Genomic DNA, 27,466 nt, shown 5'->3' with positions numbered 1-27,466 from the left:
ACCTTCTCCTTAGAGTCTCTTCTCCTTGGGTCTCTAATCACATTTCTGTAACTTGGCCATTGATAAATTTGTGAGTGTTAATATCTAGAAGAGGCACTTTGAAGATGTATTTCAGATTGTTATAGGCTTCGCACAAATCTATTGTTTTTAGAAAACCTTCACTGGCTCTATCACACTTAAGAAAATTATTCCTTTCTTTTGTTCCTCCCCTTTTATTTCTGTTTAAAAATTTTTAAAGATTATTTTTTAAAAGTAAGACATCCACATGGTTCAAAATTTAGAAGATACAAAGTGTATTAAGTGAAAAATTTTCTTCTCATCTCTTCATTTTAATCAGCTCCACTACCCTCCAAAGATATCCAGCATAACCAGCCCATTGTGTAATTTTCCCAATACATCCTTTGTATACACAGATTCACCCATATTCCTTTTTATTTATTAAACAGATGGCAGCATATCATACATGCTGATCTGCCCTTGCTTTGTTCACTTAATATATTTTGTAGATCTCTCTATATCAGCACATACAGAACTATATACACACTCTTTTATGGCTGTACATATAGTCATACATCACTTAATAATGGAGATACATTCTGAGAAGTGCATTGTTAGGTGATTTTGTCATTAAGCAAACATCATAGAGTGTACTTACATAAACCTAGATAGTATAGCCTACTGTAGATCCAGGCTTTATGATATGGTCTGTTGTTCCTAGGCTACAAACCTGTACTGCATGTTACTGTACTAAATACTATAGGCAACTGTAACACAATGCTATGTAGCTGTGTATTTAAACATTCCTAAACATTCAAAAGGTACAGTAAATATATCATATTATAATCTGTGAGACCACCATAATATATACAGCTATCAAAGACCAAATTGTCATGCAGTGTATGACTGTATTACATTGCACAGATGCATCATTTCATTAATCAGTCAGCTATCAATGAAGACTGAAGGATGCTACTCCTTTCTGGTAAGTAATTTTCTTTTCACTTTTTCTTTATCACTAGTTAAAGGGAAAAGAGGCATTTTCATGGTCATATTGTCCTATAATTTGCTTTCTCATGCACCCAATCACAAAACAGATCAAAGCAGGACCTTTGAGATGATTTATTTTGAGATCCTGAAAACTGGGTAGTGCTTATTTTCATGGTTGACATATAATTGCATACACTATGTAATCTTGAGCTACTTATAACTACTTCTAGGATATAGACTCTAGGCTAGAATTGTATCCATTCCAATTTAATGTTCTGTACAGTCTCAGGAAATGATTACTACTAAGTAAATAAGGCCAACTAAATAATAGAAGACATTCAATCTATGGGCTTGGAACAGAATTACAAAACTTCATTGTGATTCACGTGTAGTTTCTAAATTCTGAGAGTATTTTAACTTCTTCATGACTGGTAGCAATTAATCTGTCACGAAATTGTGCCCACTGCATATTTGCCCAGGAAGCCAGGAAGTTCTTGGTGTTGATGTGGTAGTTCTATTGCTTGGTGGATATTGCTAAGTCTCTGTCTCCTTCATCAACCCAGCACTGAAGATGGGCAAAGTAAGGATTTAAAGAAAAGCTAGAAAGGAATTTGAAGCAAAAAGACACCTAGAATATAAGAAAATATATGGGTCTGTTGTGTAAATGGAACCCAGGCATACAGTAAGGATAACAAATTACACTTGAAATTTTAATACAACGAAGGCAATGATCATTTCATAAGTGTTACTAAGTGGATGGGCATCCAGGAATATGGAATGGCATAAGAGAGCTCCTGTGATTTTTAAAATTGCAATTTAGAAAAAGAGTGCTCTGGAGTGAGGTAGTCACTGCTGATATGAAGAATGAATAAGCTATTCAAGAAGAGAAATTTGAGTGGGCATTTTAGTTGAGGGGAATTTCTTGGAAGTGAGATACTCAAGGGAAGAGTAAGTTTGGTCAAAACATAGAATTTGTGCCAGCAGGTAGTGGATAATGATGCTGGAAATGTAGGTTGGCGATCACATTTACTGTAAAGAGTTTTTAGTGTTAAGCTGCTTTATTTTGACATTATTTCATAAAATACATCAGTTATTGGAGGCTTTAGTCTAACAAGACGAAAGCTTAACAGTAAGCTTTTTCACTTTTTGCCAGTATTCAGGAACTAGCATAAGCCTGGCTGGTGGTCAAGTGAAGGGAATCCTTGTGGTAGCCGGACACTCTGTAGATCTTGATTTAAAGTATACGCACCCTTGAAATTTTCTCGAAAAAATCACCCATAAATACCTGTCAGGTCTAGTCACTGCTTGTAATAATTTTTATAATAGTTGAGCGAGTCCACGATTGGGTAGAAAGGATTATGAAGGGAAAATGTAAGATGTTTCAGTGTGTCAATAATCTTAACTTTAAAAGTATCATGAAATAGTTTATATGTTATAAAGTAATAATATGGTTGAATTTGTGTCTCTGCTCAAATCTCATGTCAAATTTTATTTATTTTTTATCTTTATATATTTTTTTGAGACAGAGTTTTGCTCTTGTCACACAGGCTGGAGTATAATGGTGTGATCTCGGCTTACTGCAACATCTGCCTCCCAGGTTCAAGTGATTCTCCTGCCTCAGCCTCCTCAGTAGCTGGGATTACAGGTGCCTGCCACCATGCCCACCTAATTTTTGTATTTTTAGTAGAGACCAGGTTTCACCATTTTGGCCAGGCTGGTCTCGAACTCCTGACCTCAGGGATCCACCTGCCTTGGCCTCCCAAAGTGCTGGGATTACAGGCACGAGCCACAGTGCCCGGCCTCATGTTGAATTTTAATACCCAGTGTTGAAAGAGGGGCCTACTGGGAGGTGATTGGATCATGGAGGCAGATTCCTCACCTTGCTGTTCTTGTAATAGTGAGTAAGTTCTCACGAGATCTGGTTGCTTAAAAGCGTGTAGCACTTCCCCCTTTGCTCTCTTTCTCCTGCTCCGGCCATGTAAGATGTGCCTCCTCTCTCTTCACCTTCCTCCATGATTGTAAGTTTTTTGAGGCCTCCCCAGCTATGCTTCCTGTACAGCCTGTGGAACCGTGGTGCAATTAAACTTCTTTATAAGTTTCAGGTAGTTCTTTCTAACAATGTGAGAATGGACTAATACAAGTAATAATTAAAATCCTATACATTTGTAGTCCTACAGTTTTTTTCAGAGAGCATCCAAGTAAATAGATCCCTAGAATATTGTGGTTGCTTTTCTTTGGATATTCCCATTACTTACACTGATCTTTCTCCTGGGGAGTCACCCCTCTGACTATGTCAGAGGCTAGTCAAAAGGCATTCTGTTATATTTGCTCATCTTACCTTGTTCTTTTCTTTATCACATTTCTCATAATTATAATTATGGAAAGATTGGTGAAATTTTTTGTTTAATGCATATCTGCCCTACTAAAATGTAAACTTTTAATAGCTTGTCCAGTGCCTTTCAGGAAACTTTCAGTAAATATTTGTTAAATTAATGAATGAATCACCATGGTCTTTTATTTTTTGTTTCCATTATAAAGAGATAAAAATAGGATGTAGAAGTTATATAAGACTTCATTTACAGTTATTTCACTAATATGCTTAAAACATGAAAGGAATGAACACTTTAAGAGTGTAAAACAGAAATGAAACACAAAGTCTTGCCATAAATGTCACATGCAATTCATTCATGTACTTGTCTCAAACTCAACACTACTTTGAAGGCTTAATGCTGAGAAACAAGTGGGTACTTCAAGATAAAGTTCAAGGTATTTAATTACTCCAAGAGTAGCCCTGTGGTTGCTCAGCCTCACTGACCTTTTTTTTTTTTTTTTTTTTGCTGCTGTAGATGTGTGAATTAACATTTTTGAGAACTGCCTTTAGGAGCAAAAAGTTTTCAAAATTTGGAAATGACTGAATTGATTTTATATTTACATTACAACTAGAAGTCTAATGCAAACTGTTTCATAATGTTAAAAATCTTTATTGTGTCTTGTAAAGAAAATGCATTTTTTTAAATCTTGGTTTTGTTGCTGTCTTTTAAGTTTAAACTTTAAAATCAGAAAGCTTTTTAAAAAGCATGTTTAAAAGCTTAAGTGGAAACAACTGAAAACTTGAGATCTGAATACTAGAAATTGCAATTGAACAACTTATATATTATTATATCTAAAACATTACCAAATTATTTATAATTACAAAGTGATATTAATATAAATATTTTAAAATATTGAGTTAATACACATTTTTTCTATTTGCTTTCATTTGCTATTAAATAATACATTATCAAAAAGAAAAAAAAACAAATTTTGCCCCAATCATAGTAATGAAAATCAACTAGGAGTTCAACATACCCACTTTAAAGAGCTTTCTGGATCCGTGAATTCAAGGTCCATTTCCATTTACTTCTACCGCACAACACCTTATACGGTCAGTTAAAAGAATAGTCATTTTTATTATGGCTGTATTATTAAAATACATCCTGAAGCTGGTTATCTCACTGACTCGTTAAATGTCTATTTTAAATGGGTACTCTATTGTTCTACTCTAGGAATTTAACAGCAAGCCAATTAAAAAATCCAAATTATCCAATGTATAGTTAATGGTCTCACTATCCCAGATAGTATTATAGACTTGCTATCAGTAAAGGATTATGGTTCTAACAATCAAAGGTTATTAAATAACCAATAATTAATTACCAAATTGGCATCAACTTCTTCCCATGAATCATTCTTCCAAAGATTTTTCTACTCTTACCCCAGGAATAAGTAAGTTAGCAAGTGTATTAAAAGTCCCAATAACATTAGCCAAAAGATGATTAGTAATATTCATCATTCAAGACTTATTGATGCTCATAAAAATATAGCAATAGGCAAACACTCCTGCCTTAATAATGAGCACAATATGTGCAGGGTTTTTTCCCTCATAAGCCAAATTCTATGTGAGATCCTTGTGTAGCACAGAGCCTCTTAGATGTCTGTGGTTACTCTAGGGAAGAACATAACCAGAAAATCTAGATATGGCCAAACTCAGAGGAATGCCAACTCCAGTCCCTCGATTCATAGAACAAATACAAAGGAAGAGAATTTGCTGCAAAGGTCATTTCAATGACACCCCCACGTATTTTTTTTTCTCATTAGTTATCATTTAAAGTAGTGCTATAAAACTGGTCACACTGAACCCATGTTTTAGAAGAAGTGCCACTGAAGAATATCAACCTGTAATTGTCTGGTCATTATTTGACTAGTATTTTGATAATTTCTAAATAAATTTTCTTGCCTTTTGGGACCTATGGCTTGATAAATAAGCCCATCTGGTTTTCAATTTGTTCAGTTAAGATTGACAGAGGTTGAGAACTGCTTTGCAAAACTGCATCTTCTATCCTGAGAATCCTTATAGGCTTTTACCAGGTACTATTAAATTGTTCCTGTGAGGCTATTGTGACATTAAGTAGATGTTTTTCTCAGAAAAAAATCAGAACCAAGGTGGTGAAATATGTTTCCAAAGCAACAAAAGCCATTTTGTCTCTCTCTGACTCTCTCGCATGCAGAAACACACACACATACAGGACACACATACACACACCATCCCTCCCCAACACCACCCACAACCCGCCAGTACTTTATTTAAACTTCTAGTAGTAGAAAGGAAAATCAAGTTAATTTAACTGTGGTATCTCCAGATTCCAGCCCAGCCACATGCTCTCAATCAGCTCACTTGTTTCCTCTACCTACATTGTTATTTTGTTGCTCTTTACTGGGGAAAAGAAGAACTGTAATTTATTTAGTCTTTAATACAGGGCATTGGGATGTTTCCTAAGTGTTATGTTCTCTCTTACTCTGCTTGTATCAAGCATACATCTCATGGATTTGGGGACAGTGAAAGGGGGGGGGGGGGAACCCATGCATATTTCTGTGCTTATAAAAATTAAGAATTCTTTTTTTATGCAATTACAGTGACTAATTGAAATAAAAAGTTTGTAAAAGGCTTTTAATTTTAAGTAACCACTTCTAGTGTTGCCAGATTTGCCATCAAATATAGAAATTCAATTATCTTCCTCTTAATATGATATGTTCATTTTTTCTTTAACAAAGATTTCATTTTACTGCTAAATCCTTGAGTCTCATAATACCAAATAAACTAGATCACTATCTTACTACTTTGACTGACATTTTTTCCCTTCCAAGAAATAAAACCAATAGTGCTATCTTTTTAAAAAAATCATTTCTGGGGAAAATGTGGTGATTTTTATCACAGAATATAAAATCTAGACCTGATTTTAAGATTTGTTTCATTTAAAACATAATGATGTAAGTACCAAATAGTAGATAGTAAAATCAACATGCAACTAACTTGGAATTTTTCATTTACTAACAAATTTAGCCAAGTTAATTGTGGAGTTGAGAAAGAAAAAAGCAGGTTAATTAAAAGCAATGAGAATCTCATCATGTTGCAATTATGGGAACTACAGAGTTCTTTTAATATAAAATGGAAGCAAAAATAAATATAAAAGTGTAACCACCAACTCAAAAAACGACCAACAAAATTCCCCAGGTCTTACATACAGACCGAGTAGGCTGTTTTAGAAATTATTTTAAATGGAGATACCACCCTCTTTTCCTGTTTGAAATGTAAACACTCTTCAGAGAAGTAACACACTGATTTAAATTCATATGAAGTTAGGAAGTTATAAAAGACTGATAGCGGGTCCTTTCTTGACAGTGGTTTTTAATAGGGGCAGCATGATGGGGATCTGCAGGCAGAAGAAAGGGAATGGGGGCAAAGAATTGACTTGGAATATGAATTGAATCTTTTCCAGAAAGTTCCTTATAAATAATCCTGAAATTCCAGATGATTCCTACCATCTATCACATCAACTTTAATACACTTTCTCAATTTGTTTCCCAGAATAACAAGCCTGCCTCTTTTCTTATATTAAGATCTGTTCCCATTCTTTAAATGTCTGATCTCCTGCTTCTTTCAAAGTACTTTTTCTGGTATGCTTGCTACATAACATAGAAAGATATTTTTAAAAATGAATTTTAGGTCATAGCAGAGAAAGCAGGAAACAAAGCTTACTGTACCAATTTCATAAATCCCTGATTTTTGCATGCCTTTTTATTAACATTCTAATAGAAGTATACTGAGTTATTACTTATTGCTATGTTTTAATTCTTACAAACTTAAAAAAAATCCAATAGTTACTGAAGAGACTCTCAATTGACAGGCTCCATTCTTAATCTTATAGCCATATGTTTCTTCCAGTTTTCTAAACGAAAAAAATCAATGTGTCCTATAAAAAACCTTGATACATTAATAAAACACAAGCTTTGGTCATGACCTGACAAAAGCCATACTTCAGGCCAGGGAATTTCTGTAAATTAAGCAATCCTGTAACATCTCTTTGCCAAAGCATGTGCAGACCTCACTTCTTCAACATGTCAATACTGGGCTTTGTTATAAAATCAGAGCAGACGGTAAGAGCAAAAGAGAGCAGAAGTAACACACCTTAAGTATGAAGCCTAACACATTTAACTTTAGGCTTTCAAACTTGTCGGCACTTTTTTTTTTTTTTAACCAAAGACAGATTTCAAAACATTGTTAATATTTAACAGGCAGTTGAAAACTCATATACTCCTTGGATAGTATACTACTAATTCTTAAAAACACAGATTTTTCACTGTATCTAGTATAGAAAGCATGAGCTGTTGGGTACTTGGGAATCCTGGGGTCTCCATCAGCTGAAACTGCTCTCTCTAAGGTCATTGATGGCCTCTGTAAGCCCCGGGTTCTTGTTTCTCCAGTCTTTCTTCTTCCTAATCTTTTTGTTGCATTTGTCACCCTCAGAGTCTCCTTTTCCTAGCCAAGCCTTCTTCATACAGTTTCAAGGACAGGCAAAATCCTGGTTTTTCTGACTTCTCCAATCTCCCTCACGTTCTTTAACTCTGGGCACGGCCCAAGGTTGACTCCTTAATTAACTCTTCTTTTTATCTCTTTTGTGCCAATTCAATCTAGCCTGAAGCAGAACTTCTAAGAAGGAACATCCTTTCCCAGGGAAAAATCCCCTATTTTAGTAGTTGGTAATCGGTACAATTGAACATCTTGCTTAAAGACTGAGTTAAAATTCAAAATGTGGCTTTTGCTGAGACACCCTTGGCATATTCCCACTTTGGCGTTTTGGCACTTCCTTTTCCTCCTGTCTGGAATACTCTCCCTTAGGATACTAGCTTATTCACATTTTTCAAATATTTGCTCAGATACCTCCTGCTTCATGAGGCCTCTTCTAACCATCATATTTAATATTGTAACTGTTGCACATCCCCCCTCATTTCCCTTCCTCTGCTCAACTTTGTATTTTTGTACAACATTTCTAAATTCACATTATACATTCTTAATTCTCTTTATTAGATATTGTTCCATTTATCGTTTTCTTAGTTCCAGCCATTATAACAAAATATCATTCAAAACATGGCTATAAGCAACAGAAATGTACTTCCTACAGTGCTGGAGCCTGGAAGTTTGACATCAGGGTGCCAGCATGGTTGGGTTCTCATGAGAGCCTTTTTCAGGGTTACAGAGTGTCAATGTTTCATCGTATCCTCATGTGGCAGAAAGAGAGAGAAATGGCTCTTTGGCCTCTTCATATAAAGGCACTAATCCCATTCCTGAGGACTCTACCTTCATGACTTCATTACCTCCCAAAGGCTTCACCTCCTAATACCATCACACTGAGAGTTAGGATTTCAACTCAGAAATTCTGAGGGGGATACAAAACTTCAGTCCATAACACCCTGATAGAATATGCTTTATTTTGTTCACTGATGTCACAAAGGCCTAGAACAGTGACTGGCACTTTGAAGGTGATCAATGACTATTACCCTAATTGAGTTTAAAAACTTCCTTATAATATCCACTACCTTCTTTCTCTTTTCACTGCCAACAGCCTAGTCTAAGTTTCTTCTCACGGTAATTAGCCAATTAGCATGCTAATTACATTTCTTTCTACCCTTCTCTTTAATCCATCTCCTTTACTGTTGGCTGATTTTCCTCTTCAAAGCCCAAATTCATCTTCTCATTAACCTTCTCAGAAACCTTCACTGTAAGGCCAAGTCAAAATTCCTTATTCTGGAACTTACAGCCCTGCTCAGTATGACTACCAATCACATCCAGCCTCATGGGCACCCACTCCTCAATCAACTTTAGCCAAACTGGTATTGACTTTTTCATTTAAGAAATAGTTGACCTCCTAGTCCTAGCTCCTATGTGTGATAAAAATAATTTACTGTCAGTTTAGGCAAATGAACTGGAAGAATAAAAACTTAAACAACATTTGTACTAAAAAAGAAATTGAGACCACAGAAGAAAGACACTTGGCCGATTTACTCAGGTACATGGGGTCCCACCACTGAAATGTCTCTTTCTTCTATTTTCATGTTCTGGAGAAGCAAATTGTACCTATATTTAAAGGTTCGAGTTCAACTTGCTCTGTGATTGATTCTATGCCTTTTAAAAGTCCTAATTCCTTTTAATAAACATTAATAATAAATGTTTTGTCTTCCACAAATATTCTGAGGTGCCTTTCTTCAACCTTCTTTCCCTTCACCATACAAAACATTGATTTATGGATTACATAGGCCTTCCCATCCCAAAATTCGGAGCACCATCTTTTCCCTGAAGGCATCCCTTTCCTCAAAGCTAGGATAAAACCTGAAAGGAAAAGCCTAGGAACAGATCTGGGACTCTGGGGAAGGGGTATAGGGCTTATACTTTTAATTGGTAAGAAAGCTGGCGAAGCCGGGGGTGGTGGCTCACGCCTGTAATCCCAGAACTTTGGGAGGCCGAGGCAGGCAGATCACCTGAGGCTGGAAGTTCGAGACCAGCCTGACCAACATGGAGAAACCCTGTCTCTACTAAAAATACAACATTAGCCAGGTATGGTGGCGCATGCCTGTAATCCCAGCTACTTGGGAGGCTGAGGCAGGGGAATCACTTGAACCTGGGAGGCGGAGGTTGCGGTGAGGCAAGATTGTGACATTGCACTCCAGGCTGGGCACCAAGAGCAAAATTCCATCTCAAAAAAAAAAGGAAGGAAGCAAGCAAGCTGGCGAAAAAAGCAAAATGGCACCTCTTCTTCACTGCTTTCTCTAAGTGTTTCAAAGTTTCACTCTCTAATCACTTCCCATCCACATGAAGGTTGTTAAATGATGATGAAGCTTTTGGTTTCTGCATTCCTACATCTGCCACCAATGCTTATGAGATTATTGCTCTAGAAAACCCTCCCAAGTAATCCTCCTTATTTATGCTTTCTCTACTCGAATTTCTGCTGTACTTTACTGTGTTACAAACATTAAACAGTCTAGAATTTGAAAACATTTTAACTTATATTTTTGTTTCTGTCATATACATATACATTACAGAAATTCCTGAAGACAGAAATTGTCTACCCCACAGCAGTGGTTGTCATCTTTCCCTTTTATCAGTAAAGCCAATGGTACGACATTAAAAAAAATAAGATTCCAGGGCCCCAAGTCAGTTCTGAAGAAAGTGAATTACTTGTCTAGCTTTTGAAAGAAATCTGTGTTTTCAGAATTTCTCCCAAATGATTCTGATAATTTGCTAGGTATGAGTATCACTGCTTTACAGAGTTTACCATGGGCTCATTACGAAGAGGAATCTCAAAACACCTTTCAACTTAAAAATTATTTACTTTAAAATTAAAAATGTGTGACTAAAGCTTGTGATAATTAATTTGCCTCATATAGATTTTAAAATCTAACATTTGATTTTGTGAGTACCATAAAATATCTAGGAAAATTTTAAAATTAAAAATACCTGAAATTTCACCACATATGCTATTTTATGTGCATATAATCATATCAAACATACAGTTATAGATTCTCATTTTTCTTTGATATAGGTTTATTTTAGATACTTCTTACATGCCATATTTTAAAACAGTGAAAATAACATTCCATTGGAATGAGGGTACTAACTAACTTCATAATTTCCCTATTTTGGACTTCTTAGGTATTTATTTTTTTCCCTAAAATATAAGTATCATAACTAATATCTTTTATATAAACAATTCGTTGAATATAGATGCAATTGTATTGCATTTGATGTATTTATCAAATATTTATTCTATTTTAAAGTTATACACTTTATTCTTTTCTTAAAATGCTGTAATCTTAGGCACAATTTTTTGCTAGTTTCTCCAATGAGTTTGTTTTCTAATTTTCAGACTCTTAGGAAAACCTGCAATCAAGTATACCATTATAATGCGCCACAAAGTTATTCAATCTTGTTGATTCCTATATTTAGCCCAGATCTCCCTACTACTCTGTTTCAGGAGTACTTCCTAATATAAACCACACTGAAGGGATAAAAATTCTAACTGGTACGTATCAGTTTCTTAAAGTGTAGCCCATAGGTCACCAGTAATACAACAACATGAGGAGCTTGATAAAAGTGGAGAATCATGGACTACAAAATTATTTTTTGATATTTAGTTGTGGAGTCTAGGAAAATGAAATTTAAACAAGAATCCAAAGAAACTCTTCTGGATATACTAATGTCTGAAAATCCAGCATTCTATATACCATGTTATCAGCAAATGTGCAGCATAGATTTAAGGCACTTCCAATGCCAACATACTTCTTATCATCCTACTTCTTTCCCCACCCAACCCTCCTGCACTGGAGTCCATCTTTTATAGAAAGTAGAGAACATGTTTATTTTATCTTTGCATTTCTGTCACTGTTGAGACTCTATTTTGCACATAAAAACTGCATAAGAATGTTAGTTGTTTAATTTTTAACCAGATCCATACTCTGTTAAGTTAGTTTTGATCATTACACAAAATTACTTGCATGGCTTAAAATGGTTTACCTATTTTTTTCTTAAATTATAAAGTTTGTCTGGTATCTTTGGAACTTTGTTAAAATATTTCTATAGTAACTGATGTAGGGCTTTGTATATACTCACAGAATAAATGTGTCAGGCATTGTGATATATTTGAAGATAGAAATATTAGAGGAGTGGTCCTTACACTAGAGAAAGTAGCCCTCTACTAGTGAAGTTGGTATCATCAGAAAGGTTTACAAAATAATATAATCAAATCTAAGCATGCATCAAACATACAGAAAAATGACTATATTGTGAAAGCATCATGAAGAATCTCTTTTCAGGACTATATCTGCATGGCCAAATTTAACTGAATACAGAAATTGAGGCTGCCGAATTTGATGTGGCTCATATATAACACTGTAGTTCACGCCAGAAAGCTAACTTTGAACAGCATCAAACATGGCCTATTTTAATATCAAGATCTACAGAATATGCATATTTAAACAAGCCAGAATCTTTTATATCTTCTGCCTATTTTTATTTCAATGGTGTATTATTAGAAGAGTCTTTGCCTACTATGACCTCTTTCTATAACAGAGAATACTAGGTGTACACACACACACACACACACACACACACACACCTCTCTATATACACATACTTGGATATAACACACACTAATCTCAGTGCTGTCAGGGATAACCTCAGATTCTTGATCACTGTTATTACAAAGTGAATACTGAAAAAATTCATAGTAGCTAAGAATTCAGAGTCTTTTGGGCAATCACACTCTCTTTTATAGTTTATTATGTTAGAACATGAGACCATGAAAAACCACAATATACTTATTAGAATTGCTAAAACTCTAAGCACTGGCAACACCAAATGCTTGTAAAAATGTGCGGCAACAGGAAGGTCCTTTCAGTGCTGGTGGGAATGCAAAATATTACAGCTACTTTGAAATACAGTTTGGCAGTTCCTTATAAAACTACACTTTATTACCACTTAATCCAGTCATAATACTCCTTTGTATATACCTAAATGAGTTGAAAACTTCTGTCCACACAAAAATCTGCAAACAAATATTTATAGTGACTTAAAAAAGTAATTCCCAATTTGGAAACAATCAAGGTATCTTTCACTAGGTAAATGGGTAAACTATGGTACATCCGTCCAATGAAATATTCAGTCATAAAAAGAAATGAGCTATTAAGACACAGAAAACATAGATGAACCTTAAAAGCCCATTGCTTTGTAAAAGAAGTCAAAATGAACAGGCTACATACTGCATGATTCCAACTATATGTCATTCTGGAAAAGGTCAAACTATGGAGGCAGTAAAAAGATCAGAGATTGCCAGGGTTTCAGTGGAGGGAGAGAAGAGGGAATAGGAGGAAGATGGGGGATTTTTAGAGCAGCGAAGCTATTCTGTGTGATGCAGCAGTAATAGAAATTTGTCATTATATGTGTGTCAAAACCCATAAAACATCCAACACAAAGACTGAAACCTTATGCAACTATGGACTTTAGTTAAAAGGCTCTATCAATATTGAGTCATCACTTGTAACAAATGTACCATGTACCATGTTAATACAAGATGTTAATAATACGGAAAACTGAGTGTGGGTTGAGGGAGAGGATTATGTGGAAGCTCTCTGTACTTTCCAATTGATTTTTCTGCAAACATAAAACTACTTTTTTTTTTTTTTTTTTGAGACTGAGTCTTGCTCTGTCGCCCAGCCTGGAGTGCAGTGGTATGATCTCGCACTACAGGCACCTGCCACCACTCCCGGGTAATTTTTTTGTATTTTTAGTAGAGACGGGGTTTCACTGTGTTAGCCAGGATGGTTTTGATCTCCTGACCTCGTGATCTCCCCGCCTCAGCCTCCCAAAGTGCTGGGATTACAGGCATGAGCCACCGCCCCCAGCCCATAAAACTACTCTTAAAAAAGTCTGTTAATGAAAAAAAAAAAAAAAAAAAGCAAAAGTAAAACCAAAGACACAGAAGTTGTTAAAATTAAACCAAACCAAAGACTACAATTCTGGTCAGATGAGACAACTTCTAGAACTGTAACTGCAGTCTTTTATGGTGATACCCCTGGTTTCCCAACTGTTACTTCTTATTCCCGAGGTGGTACCTGTGGTGGTACCTGTGATGATATTGGAATAAGGCACAGAAGAAATACCACAGAGTGTTCAGGCCCCATTAGCCTGAAACCTACCATTCTTCAATATTCAGTCTGGCTTTGAGTCAGGTCCAGAATCTGCTGAAGACTTAAACATTTTTTGAATGACTACTAACATAACAGAATCAGGAGTTACCCAGCCTAGTCCAAATATTGAAGTGAGGCCTAAAAGTACACACCTACCTCAAATTATAGGGAGTTCTCATTACCCTGGGGACAAAATTTTGTCTTGTGTAAATTCCTCCAGAACCCTAAGAAAACAAGGGATCCTGCCAGAACTGAGATGTGCCCCTGGGTCCTCTAAGGAAGAGCTTCTTTATCATTTTGTTAATGGAGAGGAAAAAGGAAAAGATTCCAAGTTCAAGTTTCTTGACACAAGACCAGGAATACTGGTCAATCTTCAGGTAAAATTACTTCCAGTGAAAATCTAGAACCCGATGTCTTAATTTTTTCCTAAGAAAAACTCCTCTAAGTCCAGACTTCAAACATAGACATGCATAAAAAGCAGCAGACGCTGTAGGGCTTTCCAAAAAGAAAGGTTCTATTGCTCACCAGCACAACTCCCCAACACAATGGTCTACAGATGTGCTAATAAGATGCCAAGGCTTCAGCCCTGGAGCTGCTCAGCAGTGCCAGTCATCTCTGCTTGTGAGAAGCCCTCTCAGTATATCCTAGGAATATTACCATTTTCCATGTGTGTCATGGCAAGAAGGCTGACAAAACACTTTGCAATCTCTGTTAATGGTGCTTCTATTCCAAAGTGGCCAGAGTGATGCTTTGCAATTACTCTTGTTTCTACGTATCATCCTACTCCAAATATGAGGATAATATTTGTTGAGGAGTTATTTCTGATCATATTTCATGTGAAAGGTATAAAGCATGAAATACTACAAAGCTATAAGCAAATTCAGAGCAAACTTAATATTTTGGATAATATCATCTATTTTTATATCACAGTTTTGTAAATATTCAAAGACTATTAAACCAAAAATAAGAATCAGCTGTTACCCTATGATGAAAATTTCTGCACTCCTTTTAAGGAGCATCCGTGTCTTCACAAAATCCCTCCACTCCTGGATCGAGCAGCTCTTGAAGCGTTTCTACTGGGTCTAAAAGGAAAGAAAAATATATGAGTAACTTTGGAGGCACTTCAGCTGACATTAACACTTTGTTTCAAGTTGTTCAGATTCTCTTTTCACCATTTCGTAAAATTTCCACGTATCTTACATCAAATTATTCTGCACAAAACAATCAGCACTTGAAGAACACTTAATTTGAAAAGGAATTTTCTTCCTTTATATCATTACAATCTCCTCTTTATGCAAAGATGTCTTTGAATAAATGATGTCTTCACTGGTTATAAAGTCATTTTTAAAATTTTCCACAATTATTTGCTTACTTTCCCTAGACATTAATTTTATTCTGTGGTCTCACTTATAATAGTGAGTGTTTCCACAGGAGAAGTAGAATATTGTTAGTTCTAAACAGTCTTGTCTGTGGTTTCCTTAAGACTGACTGTCTTGTTGCCTTACTCTGCTATGATAAACTAACACATTTGGTTCCTAATCTCCTATGCCTAATTTTTTCTGATGTAAAAATCCCTACCAAATCCCGAAGTACTCCATCAAGTCTATAATAATACTGAGGGAGCCAGTGAAAAAGTGTGTTCTGCCAGCATGTTCTATAAGATAGCCTGCCATCAACACAAAGTCTCAGGCATTCTTTTCTGGAACTCGCAAGGAAAATAAGCTGGCTTTGGCAGTTGATCACAGACTGTTCTAATTCAATGAATCCATTTTCTACAGGCTTTACTTGGCAAGCTTCTTTCCACTGCCTGCAAACTGACTACGTTTCTTTGTAAACCTCGTTGCAATTCAACCCAAACACCTCTACACCCCAGTTATGTTACTGAAAAATCTATTTTAAAGAAGACTTTCAGTGGAATACCTAATTTTAGAGCCTTTCCTTAACCTTTACAAACTGTTATGCATATGTCATCATCTACAGAAGGGTGTTGTGGAAAAAGGACGCCAATGGTGTAGTGATGTGTAACACTGGAGAAGTCAGAAAGCCTGGGCTGAGTTACCTGCTCTAAAATGTGCCCCTCTTGATCTGCTTGGCTTATCAAATGATCTGCCTATGGAAGTTCACAGTACGATGACGTTAGTTTGATGGCACCTCTGAACTCTACTTCTAACAATCATTCTGCATATTTTTAGAATTCTTAAAAGCACGTAGTTGTAGATTGGGGAAAATGTCATCAATAAATCCTCCAAGGAGGCACAAAGTATTTTTTTTGTAATATCATAGTCCTTCATTATTAATCTTATTTTTAACATGGGTAAGTTCCTGATTCCCATGAATGCAATTAAATATCTATGGATAAATTGAAAAATCTTAAAGTTGCATGAAATAAGCCTGACACAAAAAAGTGCATACTATATAGTTACATTTATATGAAGTTCTAGAAAAGGCAAAAATAAGCTATAATGATCATCAGAACAGTGGCTGTGAGGAATTGACAGAAATAGAGCAAGAGGGAACTCTCTGGAATAATGAAAAAATTCTCTATCTTGATTGGATAATGGTTACATGGGTGTATACACTCGACAAAATTCATGGAACTGTGACCTTAAAATCTGTACACTTTATTGTAACTAAACTTGTACTTAATTTAAAAAACAGACAAACAATAGGACCGAGGCTTCTCGAGTTTTGGTATGATTTTGAATGACAGAGTCTTTAAGATGAACTGTACAGTGAAAGCCAATTATTTATTCCTTCATTCATTTATCCACTTGAGAAAGATTTACTAAACACTGATATACCCAGAATTAATACAATGGCAGTGTGCTACAAAAAATAATGGTTAGCAAAATAGACATAGCCCTTATTCTTACAGACATTAGAGTCTGTTGGGGGAAAATAGACAATTAAAATAGACAAAAACAAAGAACTATCACTGTAGCATGGGGAGAAGGCCTATATTTTAACCAAGAGCTGCATCAAGACAGAATGAACTACTTTATACTAAACCCTAAGCCAATGTGAGCTGAAAATATTGGTATTCCCTGAGTCATTAAAAGCCAATAGAGTGCTCAGACCAAAGCAAACCAAATAATGTTTTTCTATTAAACCAAGCCAAAATATGCTCCAAATCTAATGAATCAAAACATCAAAATATTTTTCAAGTCAAATTTCGTTTGGCCATTGAAGACCTTTTTTTTTTTTTTTTTTTTTTTTAAAACAGAATTTAGGTTGTCTACGTCCTAAGGCATTTTACATATACAGCTGTCCACAGGAATAACATGGTGTTAAATGACCTTCTTTTCCATGAGCAAGTCCCAGCTGGGAAGACAGGTGCATCTACTTCTGGTCACTCTGCTGCCAATGGGGGATTTGCAGGCTTTCCCAACAGCAAGCATTATGCATACTCACGATAAATCCAAGCTTGTGACAGGTGCCGTATTTGATATACAAACAAAGTATAACCACGAATAGACCCGTATTCCAATATAAAATGCTTTCAGATACTTACATCCCCCTCACCACTACCAAACACACACTTTAAAATGAAGTCATTCTGTGGGCAATCCCATTTTTAAAGCACATGAAAATATTTTATAGCCTAACTAGTATTAAAAAATCCTCTTGTTTCTTTTTTGGTTTCCCAACCAGTTTGTTCAAAATCTCTCCAAAATGAGAGGAGTCATTTATAAGATTAAACAGATAAAAGAATATAATTAACATGAGAAAAATAAATAAAATATGAACCATATAAAGAGTTAGGGGATTTTTAAGCCTTCAAAGGAAGGCTAACCTATTGTTATTTTGTGAAACTGTCTAGAAGAAAACCAATATCTGTTAAAGAATACTCTAAGAGGAAACATGCTAATAACAGTGTGTAGTTCAAACATATGCTTTGGAATAAGAAGCTTACTTTAAACCGAGGCCATAAAGGATGCTGAATGTTTTATATTTAATCAGCAAAACATACACAACATTACCTTCCCAGTCTCTGACCAGACAACTTAGGGTTTGGGCTACAGTCTACTGGCAGGACAAAAAGTGGACTTCTGAACAAAGTAAGTGGGACTTGAAACAATTAATTCAAATAGATGAGCCACTTTACACCCTCAGAAAACATGGTCAGATTTCAATCCTAACTCTACAATGATAGTTTCATTACTTTCTCAATCTGGTCAGTGATAAATTCAAAAGAAATCCTTTATTGCTGATGAGGAATTATAGTTCCTGTTTGTATACATTCCACATATCTAATATTTTTAAAAAGTATATATTTTAACAAAAATATAAACATTTTAAAATCTCAAGTTTTATTTTTGATTCTACAGCCAAATGGTTGATAAGTAAAGGAGTTAACATAATGGAACATTTTCCCAGCATTCTCGTGTGATTTTTTCCTTCTACTTCTCCAATTTCTACTCTCCCAATCCCACTTTAATGTTTTTGCTTTCTATTCTTTTTTTTTTTTTTTTTTTTTTTTTTTTTTTTTTAATACAATGTCTTGCTCTGTCACCAGGCTGGAGTGCAGTGGCAGGATCTCAGCTCACTGCAACCTCTGCCTCCTGGGTTCAAGCAATTCTCCTGCCTCAGCCTCCCGAGTAGCTGGGACTACAGGTATGTGCCACCACACCCAGCTAATTTTTGTACTTTTAGTAGAGATGGGGTTTCACCATGTTGGCCATGATGGTCTTGATCTCTTGACCTTGTGATCCACCTGCCTCGGCCTCCCAAAGTGCTGGGATTACAGGTGTGAGCCACTGTGTCCAGCCTGAAGAATCTCATAAACATTACATTAATTAAATTAAGTTAATTAAATTAACTGAAGACTTTCTCAAATTTCAATCCATTGGATATATAATTGTGGTACAGAATTCTAGATGATTTCTAATGGTTTTTCATGGCCATGACTTTCTTCTCAAGTAACGCCCAAAGATATCATGACCTTCAGTCTGCAGAGCTTGTATGTAATGATAAGACAAGCCTTTCCTCTGTGTCCTGAGAGCAAATTTTAAGCAGCTATAACTTAATGCATCTATTGACACTAAAATCTAACTAACACACTGAAACATTTTGAAAACAGAAGTAAAATCTTTGGAACTAGTGACTTGGGAGTAAATTTTTCCAGAGGTTCAAATTTAGGGATCATCTTTAATGAATATGCATAGTTTAGATTAATTCAAAAGCATATATTTAGCTCCTATGATGTGGCAGTCTTCAAAGTACTAAGGACACATACCCCTTCCTCTAAATTAACTTCATAGCTTAGCCATTGAAGTCAAAGGACACATAAACACATACGAGATAACTTAATGCCATTTGTCAAGTGCTATGACAACTGTAAACATAGCATTATGAAATATGTAGCCTGGACACTCAATTTCCCAGATGAAGTGAGAATGACTAGGACATGTTCCATAAATATTGACTGAGCATCTGACTTTAGGATAGCAAACCAGTTGTTCCATCTAATCCAATTAAGAAACTATCCTGATTGTTAGTTACAGGAGACCTAATTAAATGCTTACACACTTCCTTTTGTCCTGTTTTTCATTCAAATAATCTTTTTTTCAAAACTTGCCATGTGGGTGGTTCAAGCAGAATTTTCTCACCCATAAAATGTACACATTTATAGAATTATATTTTGATATTTAATAATATATATGCATGTAAACCAAAAATAAATTTCTAAGCCCTCAAACTAACCGAATGGATCCCTCCTCTTGGTCAAGAGGATTTCAAAGTAAACCTGAAAAACTTGTTCAGGTCATGATGGGAAGTGGGGGTTGGACATGCCTTACTATACTCTCTTCCCTTTGAAATTCAGCCACAACTGACCAGCATTAGCATTAAAACAGAGATCTTAAGGATGACAAAACAGACTCTTTACTGCAAGATACCGAATTCTAACTCACTCTAGTCTAGTATCACATGATAAACTGTAGGCCCTGAAATAAATTATTTTACCCTGAAATATATTTCTTGGACATATTTTGAAATGACCCTGGCAAAGCTGTCTCTTGTGAGGGAAGTGTACATTCTGCAGTGAATCCCCTTCCCTTTCTAGTTCTTTTTCTGATCCTGAAGAGATTAGCTGAGAGTCTAGCACCTTTTAAAGATCTGAATAGGAAACATTTGCCACCTATTGCCTCTAAGGGTAGCCACTTATGAGACTTCATCTACATAATAGAACCTTGGTCTCCACAATCTCTTCTTAACCTAGACTCTCCTTTCAATTGATTCCAGGTCTTCAGGTGATAACATAACTCTTTCAACCAATTGCCAATCAGAAAAATCTTCAAATCCACCTATGACCTAGAAGACCCTCCTTCAAGTTGTCCCACTTTTCTGGATTGAAACAATGTATAACTCATATGTATTGATTGATGTCTGCCTGTAACTTCTGCCCCACTAAAATGCATAAAATCAAGTTGTAATCCAGCAACCTTGGGCACACATTCTCAGTACCTCTTGAGACTGTCTTGGGCCTTAGCCACTCATATTTGGCTCAAAATAAACTTTTTAAATACTTTATAGAGTTTGACTCTTTTTTGTTGACATAAAGTACTTAGTACAGTACCTGGTATAGTAATTGCCCTCCACTCCACTCCCTCCCAAAAAAGAAAGAGAGAACAAAACAACACATTTTTACCGAAGGCTTGGCTTATCATTGTTAACTATCTGTCCTTAGGCAAAAATTTTCACATATAAAGATGTGAGATTAGTTGTCATAGTTATTCCCTCAGAAGAGGTCATCGAACTTATCAAAAGAGGTTGCTTATGTTTATATCTGAAGGAAGAGCCACATATTCCTTAAAGACAATAGGGCTCATATGGAGCTTCTATATGTGGCTAGAGGTCAGTTCTTAATGGAGACAGCTCCATTGAAGAGGCTTGTTGTCTGCAATAGAGACAGAGGGCTTTGGAATTTCCATAGGATCCATGGATAGGTTCTATAGGGTCTCTACATTCCTCTTAAATACACTGAATGAACAATTATGGGCCAAATAATGAACCAAAAGAACACCGGGTATTTTCATTGGAAAAGCAGGCATTATTTAACATACAGTTCCAAGTTATCTGATTCTATGGAGGGCTGATTGACCTATTTTACAAGGCTATACATTATATACAGATGATAGCACTTAAAATAATACTTATCCAAAGACATGTAAATTCCTTTTGGTGGAGGAACAACTGATCTTTCTCTCCACTGCAACCTAGGGGGAAAGCCAATTTTTCATCTATTTGTAGATTCATTTTGACATTCCTGACTCAACCATATATGTGCATTAATTTGAGTTCTATATTAAACCAGTTAACATTTTACTGGTTTCCTTGTTAATAACTGAGTTAAATAACATTTTGATAGTTTTTTATATTTGTACAACAATCTTGAATTTGTCCCTTTTGAAAATTATCTTTGAATATTTTTATTTATTTGTGTTTTGATTTCCCATAATAATTTAGCCAAGTACTGCCATATGAACCCAGTGTTTATGTTTGTAGATACTATCATTGTGTCCTCAAGAAGTTTGTTGTTGTTGTTGTTTTTTGAGAAGGAGTTTTGGTCTTGTTGCCCAGGCTGGAGTGCAATGGCACGATCTCAGCTCACTACAATCTCCACCTTCCAGGTTCAAGTGATTCTCCTGCCTCAGCCTTCTGAGTAGCTTGGATTACAGGCATGTGCCACCACGCCCGGCTAATTTTGTATTTTTAGTAGAGACGGGGTTTCTCCATGTTGGTCAGGCTGGTCGTGAACTCCCAACCTCAGGTGATCTGCCCGCCTCAGCCTCCCAAAGTGCTGGGATTACAGGTGTGAGCCACCATGCCCGGCCGTTGGCCTCAAGTTTTAATGAGAAAAGAACAGAGATAGCAAAAGGCAAACAATGATACTGTGCAGAGGCTCCACAAAATACTAGAATTATCATAATACAGCACACTGCGTTATAATTATGTTTTGTAAGAGATATAAGCACAGAGTGTTTATGCTTGGCTTTCTTTTTTGACAGAGAGTCTGGCTCTGTCGCCCAGGCTGGAGTGCAGTGGTGAGATCTCAGCTCATTGCAACCTCTGCCTCCCGGGTTCAAGTGATTCTTCTGCCTCAGCCTCCCTAGTAGTTGGGATTACAGGCACCCGCCACCATGCCCGGCTGATTTTTGTATTTTTAGTAGAGTCAGGGTTTTACCGTGTTGGTCAGGTTTATGCTTGGTTTTGTTTGCATATTTTTAAGTAACAATGTAATAAAAATGATTTAACACTGGGGTTCAAAGAGAAGATTTTTGTACTAGTTTTTGTTTTTGTCTTAAAGACACTGTACATATTGTAGAAGTTTGAGAAACAATGGCCTGGAGGATTGTGAACAATGTATATTTCAAATTTTGCATTTGTGAAAATTTAGTGCGTAAGTTACAAAACTCTGGTGTCCTGAAAGAGTTAATTTATTTTAATCTCATGATCATCTTTAATTCTTACTTACTTCCCATCAGATCACGTACTATAAGAATAAAGAAAGCTCAAAATAAATGTCATTGTTTTAAAAACCCAGACATAATGGAGATTTGAAAGCCCCCCTATGTAGCTGTAAAATATCATTCATCTCTTCAGATTTTGATATATTATTCAAGTTTAGTAATATTAGAGGCAGACTATGAGATTATCTTATTAACCAAGAACTGTGAGAAGACATGTCTTTATACCGCATCCATTTTAAAGCAAGAAGGCAGGCAGAAAGGAACGACACAAAATTTGTGCTGTTAAAACTTATAGGATCATTTCCTACCCTTCTACAACTAACTGTATCTTGAGAAAATGATGGCTGTTAGGTTGGAAGTGTGTTTCAATTGTTTTCTAAAAAAAAAAAAAAAAAAAAAAAATTCTTTTTCTGCATACTATTCACTTAAAATAAAGAGCCTTTTAATCTCTTTAATCTCAAAAAAAAAAAAAAAAGCCTTTAATCTCTAGAAAAAGGCTTTTAAACTCTGCCTTTAACTTTTTAACTCTGCCTTAAAATTGTGTATCCTGAAATAACTCTTTTGGGCATGTAACACAGTACTCTCTCTAGTGGTGGAGAAATACAAAATACACAATTAACTCTACCACCATACAGAACAGGTAAAGATTCTAGGTTTGGCTGTGAACTTCCTGCAAAGGCAAGCTTTAGGAGGTTCTTACTGTTTGAAAAATGATGTTCATTTGGTCAGAGAGGAATTCTCAGCATTTAGGAAATTAGGGACATGACCATCATTCTTTCTCAGCTACTTATATCTAGTGCCTGGCACATAGGCATTCAATACATAAATCAATCATGTGTATAGCTAAGATTGGACCAAGACAGCATGGCCGTGTTAAAACATTTTAGAAAAGCAAATTCAGTGATAGCATGTGCAGCTCTATTATAGCAAAAGCATTTTAGCATTCATTTTGTTTTAATGGAGGAATATTATTTAAGTTAGATTACAGAGGTATATAATTAAAACATTGATTGTTTTGTTTTTTAGTTTATGGAGATAGGCAAACATAGATAAATCTACAGAACAACTATCGTTTTATTCCACTGTGGACTTGTTCTGTAGTGGGGTATTTTGATTAAAGTAAGTGAAGAATTTTTCAATTTATTTTAGTTATGTTTTTCTGCCATATATAAGCAGCAAAGAGGACTTTATGCCTCAGGATAAGGTTGATTCACAGAGAACAAAGATGCACATTTTTGGCCTTTGAGCAATTAATTTGACCTTTGTAAGTCAACAGTGCAGACAATTCTTTAAAACCGTGGTTTTGAATTGCAAGTACCAGCTGCTGGAGAGAAAAAAAATTCCAAAAGCTTGAATTTAAATATCAAGAACCAAATCTTAAGAGGACTTGGAGCAAAGGGTTCAAGGCCACAGCGAAGGTGGAAAAGATAAGTGATGCCATATGAGCAGTTTTTCTACAGCACCGAAGAGGAGAGATAGAGAAAGGGAAACAAAAAGAGTGTAGACAGTATGGGTTGCCCTCTTCCCTGAACCTACTCTGGGGTTGAAACTCTGGCGAGTTGGGTGATAGAAACTTCCCAAAATATTTAGTCACTTTTGTACTGGGGACTCACTCCAAGTCAACTCTGAAGCTTGAGAAGAAAATAACCTTGCTGATTGCCTTTATCAAACTAAGCTGCAAAAGGTGGAAATGTCAGCAAGGCAAGTCTGGGTAAAGAGAAGGCCTAAGATAGTCTCCACCTCACCCGTGGTTTTGTTTGTTCGTTTGTTTTTTAGCACTCACAAGTTCTCAACACCATGGCTGAGGAACAAAAGGGAGTTAAGGGTTGACAATCAGCAAGCCTAAAGAGTCACGCTTGATGTCATGGGAGTCCACGGCTGCACAAAGCTGCAGAGTGGGCAGCCCTAGCTGTGAAACCTCCTTTGCAGAGCTTATGGCAGTGGGAGAAATTGAGCATGGCTGATTCCATTTTGCTTCTAGCCTTGCAGGCTGCTGGCTTCACTCATTCTTGGGTATGGGGCTGGCTAGGCATGGGAGGAGTTTAGTTCATCCTTTAACTTTGAAGCAAAGATGGTAATAGTCCCTCTCTAAAACTGATCCCTTCCTGGTGTGGGGGCTGAAACTGCTTTCATAAGGTTAATGGAAGGCTACAAGATGAGGTGGAAGGGGCATGAATTCTGCTAAAAGGTAGGCATGGTTTCTATAATCCCTTACTGCTCAAGAGTCATGCAGCCAGGGGTCACAAGATTTGTGACTTCATCAATTGCTCCTATAGTTAATATCACGACTGTAGAGCCCAAGATTGCTCTTTCCAGATGTTTTACAGACTTTTGCATTCCGGCAACTGACTCCCCCCAGACATAATCCACAATCATCCTGTGGCCCCATCCAGAGGCACACTCAGCTCATGAGGACCATTTTCCATATCCCTATGACTGTTCCCCAACCAATAAGCAGCACCTATTCTGTAGTCTTCTGCCCACAAAATTATTGGAAAGCCTCTAACTTCTGAGCCTTTTGACTGATTTAAGTGATTCTACCATGTGGCTAGCGTCACATTACTTAAACTCTTTCTTTATTGCAATAAACACCATGGTCTCGTTGAACTGGTTTTGTCTGTGCAGTGGACAAAAAAATCCCATTGGATGATTACAGTGGTGGGATATCCTGAATTGAACCCAAAGAGGATCACTTTGAGACAGGAGGTAGCCAAGTTACCTCAGATTGCAAGACTGAACTTTTTGCTACCAATCAAAAAAAGACCAGAGTTGAATAGTGCTTAGTAGCAGAAATATGAAAGGTATATTTTACTCACTTGAATCTTGTTACATTTCCATCTCAGTCATACAGTTTTAAAACAAAAGTGAATACATTCAAAATATATGCTCTCCCACAAACATATTATCAGTTCACCCTTAAATAATCAAATAGTAACTAACAGGGAGGAGAAGAGATTGTTCTGTAACTCCTGGGTCCCTAGCATTTAGTGCAAAGCTTGATCTAAAGTATACATGCAGATTTTTGAATGAGTAATTGAATAAATTAATTATTGCCAATACCCATCTAGACAATAATAATAAATGCTAATATTACCGAGCACTTGGTTGGAACTAAAACTTTGCCTGCACTACCTCATTTAATCTTCAACTACCTATACAGTAATATCAGTATTCTTGTTTTACACAGTGGGAAATTTTGGTTTATAAGGGTGAAGCGATCTACTCCATGTCCCAAAACTAGTAAACAGCATTTCTTTCTTTTCTTTCTTTTTTTTTTTTTTTTCCTGCAGATGGAGTCTCACTCTGTCTCCCAGGCTGGAGTGCAGTGGCGTGATCTTGGCTCACTGAAAGCTCTGCCTCCCAGGTTCACACCATTCTCCTGCCTCAGCCTCCTAGTAGTATACAATCCAAAATATTATAATGCTGAAGCTTAATTTTAAAAGTCATTTTCAAATATTTGAAGAAAATTTAGAAAGTTGGTTTCACACTGCCAATTGCTTTTGGTTTTTTATGAGCCTTTATTTTAGTGTCCTCACTTAGTTAGCATCATAACACAGTAGATCTGGGAGGGACTTTATGGATAACCTCGTCCAGCCCTCCATCTAATGATTGATGGAACTGACTTCTTCAAGGGCACAGAGCAAACAAGGAGTTCTTCCTTTTAGAATAATTTGCCATGCTCTCTTCTTTCCACTTCAGTTTTTTTCTCTTGTTTCCTCACCCATTTAATAATTGTTAAAAGAGTTGCGGCCGGGCGCGGTGGCTCAAGCCTGTAATCCCAGCACTTTGGGAGGCCGAGACGTGCGGATCACGAGGTCAGGAAATCGAGACCATCCTGGCGAACACGGTGAAACCCCGTCTCTACTAAAAAATACAAAAAACTAGCCGGGCAAGGTGGCGGTCGCCTGTAGTCCCAGCTACTCGGGAGGCTGAGGCAGGAGAATGGCGTGAACCCGGGAGGCGGAGCTTGCCGTGAGCCGAGATCGCGCCACTGCACTCCAGCCTGGGTGACAGAGCAAGACTCTGTCTCAAAAAAAAAAAAAAAAAAAAGAGTTGGAAGGTGAAGTGTCATGGTATTTAGGATTGTAAAGGACTGGGAACACAAGATCAGTGAATGAAGGTTGAGGGGAGAGCAGGTAAAGCAAACTCCTTTGCATTAATATATTACTATAAACTCTTCCTAAAGCTATGCTTTGAAATGCATGCTAAATGTATCCACTGTAAAGAAATTCTTTATAATGGCACGAATACTGCTATCTCCAACTTCAAATTTATTTCATTGCAAAGCAGATTTTCATATTTTGAAAATCCATTTTGTATATATTCTATTTTAATGTTCTGTGCCAACTTGCACAATACCCAAAATATAACAAAATATCAATCTTGTTTGAAACAATAAATAGACCTTTCAAATTCATACATCGTTAGTATTTTCTATTCTGCCATTCAAAATGTGTTTTTGTTGTTTTCTTTTCAATCAGCTTTACAGGAAAAGCATGGGTGGACAAATAGATGTACTCAAAATTGATGATTCAATGGAATGTGTCTGAGGAGAAATGATGTCTTTAAAATGTTGAACAGTTTCCACAACTACTCATTCTTTAAAACTGTTAGACACCAAGGTACATTGACAAATGGGTCTAACAGTTTCTCTGCAGTGGCCATCACAGCAGAATTGGTAATGTACTCTATTATTTTGTTAGACATGCACTTCTAGTGACATTATAGTGCCCATAAAATGGTCTGGTAACTTACAATCAGGATAAAACTAAGTAATATATTTCAGACTTAGTAGAAAGGTTTCTTTGGAACTTACTTCTGCATCATTATAGGATCTTACTGTATCATCATTCTTCGTTTTTCTGTCTAATCACCTAATTTTATTCTTCTTATGATTCTTAAACTGTTCTTGCAGTTATTTTTTGTTCAAAGACTCATGTATCACTATTCTATAT

At 36.3% G+C, this 27,466-nt stretch overlaps 1 protein-coding gene across 2 annotated transcripts in view; it reads right to left on the bottom strand.

Moving 5' to 3' along the window:
• The window catches only part of B3GALT1 (beta-1,3-galactosyltransferase 1), a 456,001-nt gene that overhangs the window by 356,311 nt on the left and 72,224 nt on the right, over positions 1-27,466 (bottom strand). For both annotated transcript variants that reach the window (XM_015432322.4, XM_005573379.5), the window contains exon 2: positions 15,022-15,122. The gene's annotated coding sequence lies outside the window, so the exon portion shown is untranslated. The remainder of the gene's footprint in view (positions 1-15,021; positions 15,123-27,466) is intronic.

The sequence above is a fragment of the Macaca fascicularis genome, chromosome 12 (genome assembly GCF_037993035.2).
Source record: "Macaca fascicularis isolate 582-1 chromosome 12, T2T-MFA8v1.1".
Classification (NCBI taxonomy): domain Eukaryota; kingdom Metazoa; phylum Chordata; class Mammalia; order Primates; family Cercopithecidae; genus Macaca; species Macaca fascicularis.
Note: the sequence above shows the minus strand (reverse complement) of the source record. Positions and strands in the feature narration are given on the sequence as shown.